The sequence below is a fragment of the Triticum urartu genome, unplaced genomic scaffold (genome assembly GCF_056163025.1).
Source record: "Triticum urartu cultivar PI428250 unplaced genomic scaffold, HENAU_Tu73 scaffold2, whole genome shotgun sequence".
Taxonomy (NCBI): Eukaryota; Viridiplantae; Streptophyta; class Magnoliopsida; order Poales; family Poaceae; genus Triticum; species Triticum urartu.
Genome location: NW_028260368.1, coordinates 8350370 through 8352581, shown reverse-complemented (window position 1 = coordinate 8352581; position 2212 = coordinate 8350370). Strand labels below are relative to the sequence as shown.

General features: G+C 31.0%; 1 non-coding gene across 1 annotated transcript; it reads left to right on the top strand.

The window, feature by feature from the left end:
* The first annotated feature begins 769 nt into the window (after positions 1-769).
* TRNAL-UAG (transfer RNA leucine (anticodon UAG)) lies at positions 770-849 on the top strand. Its single transcript has one exon. It is a non-coding gene; the product is annotated as a tRNA-Leu (tRNA).
* Positions 850-2212: the final 1363 nt, after the last annotated feature.

Sequence of the window (2212 nt, the reverse complement as noted above, 5' to 3'; positions counted from 1 at the left end):
AAAGGGTTTTTCTGGGCAACAAACAAATAATAAGATTTTGGAATAATATGAATTGACTTATCAAAAAAGAATTCCAATTATTTAATAATTTGGATTCTTCTTTGAATGTACTTTTATGTGTCGAATTACTCGGTACAATATTCTTAGAACAAAAAACCCCTCTTATCTTATATATACAAGAAAAAAAAAGTTTTGTTTGGTATACTGTGTGCTAAGTATTCTTTTCCTATCAATGAACTTTTCATAATTTTCCTAATAGAATCCTCATATTCTATTAGGAAAATTATGAAAAGTGGAGTATTCTTACAATAGGACTTACAACTTCCACCTATCTTCTCCAAAATCATAAGGTTAGTAAATCTTATTAATAAGAGCATAAAGACTTTCATTCTAGAAATTTTTAAAAAATCCAAAAAGCCTTTTCTATTTATCCATTTTATTTTAATTTCATCATTAAATAGAAACCCTTTTGGATTTTTTTCATTGTATTGAAAGAATTTTCAAAATGTAAAGGGGAAATTAATTAGAAAAAATTAGTTCTATAATTGCAAGTTAGAAAAAAGAAGTTCCAACTCTTTCAAGCAGTGTTTGTGTTTCTATTGGGCAAAGCAAGAGTTTATTGTAAAAAAAAAAAATGGAAACGATACTACCAAACGAAGTCTATTTTAATGAAAACTCTAATGTTCCTAAATTTTATGGACTTTCCCAATATCGACGATTCCCAAGATAATAGCTATTATTCTTTTAAGTTACCTATTATTTGAAGTTAGCCGCCATGGTGAAATTGGTAGACACGCTGCTCTTAGGAAGCAGTGCTCAAGCATCTCGGTTCGAATCCGAGTGGCGGCATTCTTGAAAAAGAATACAATAGATTAGAAATCAATTCGAAATTTACAATTTTGTAATGGGACCTTCCCCTTATGCTATTTGCAACTTTAGAACATATACTAACTCATATCTCTTTCTCAACGATTTCAATTGTGATTACGATTCATTTTATAACCTTATTAGTTCGTGAACTTGGAGGATTACGCGATTCGTCAGAAAAAGGAATGATAGTTACTTTTTTCTCTATAACAGGATTCTTAGTTTCTCGTTGGGCTTCCTCGGGACATTTTCCATTAAGTAATTTATATGAGTCATTGATCTTCCTTTCATGGGCCCTGTATATTCTTCATACCATTCCTAAAATACAGAACTCTAAAAATGATTTAAGCACAATAACTACGCCAAGTACTATTTTAACGCAAGGCTTTGCCACATCGGGTCTTTTAACTGAAATGCATCAATCCACGATACTAGTACCTGCTCTACAATCTCAGTGGTTAATGATGCATGTCAGTATGATGTTATTAAGCTATGCAACTCTTTTGTGCGGATCCTTATTATCTGCCGCTATTCTAATCATTAGATTTCGAAATAATTTCCATTTCTTTTCTAAAAAGAAAAAAAATGTTTTAAATAAAACATTTTTCTTTAGTGATATTAAATATTTTTATGCAAAAAGAAGTGCTTTAAAAAGAACCTCTGTCCCTTCATTTCCAAATTATTACAAATATCAATTAACGGAGCGTTTGGATTCTTGGAGTTATCGTGTCATTAGCCTAGGATTTACCCTTTTAACCGTAGGTATTCTTTGTGGAGCAGTATGGGCTAATGAGGCCTGGGGATCCTATTGGAATTGGGATCCTAAGGAAACTTGGGCATTTATTACTTGGACCATATTCGCAATTTATTTACATAGTAGAACAAATCCAAATTGGAAGGGTACGAATTCTGCACTTATAGCTTTGATAGGATTTCTTATAATTTGGATTTGTTATTTTGGTATAAATCTATTAGGAATAGGCTTACATAGTTATGGTTCGTTTACATTAACACCTAAATGATTACATAAAATAAAACCTTCATGAAATGAAGGTTTTTACTTTTATGTTTTATTTGAGAACCCCTTGAACGCCTTATCAAAGGGTTCTCAAAAATTCGAGATAGATCTAATTATACTTTTTTACTTATTTCTGCATTATATACTTTTTTACTTATTTCTGCATTAATAGAGCAGACGAGTAAAAAAAAGCAAACCTATTTAGGATAATAATTGGATAAGAGAGCCTCTACCCTGTCAACGGATAGGGAGAGAACAAAATCTGGATAAATACCAATTCCTATTACTGGTAAAAAGATACAGATTAAAATAAAGAGTTCTCGTGGT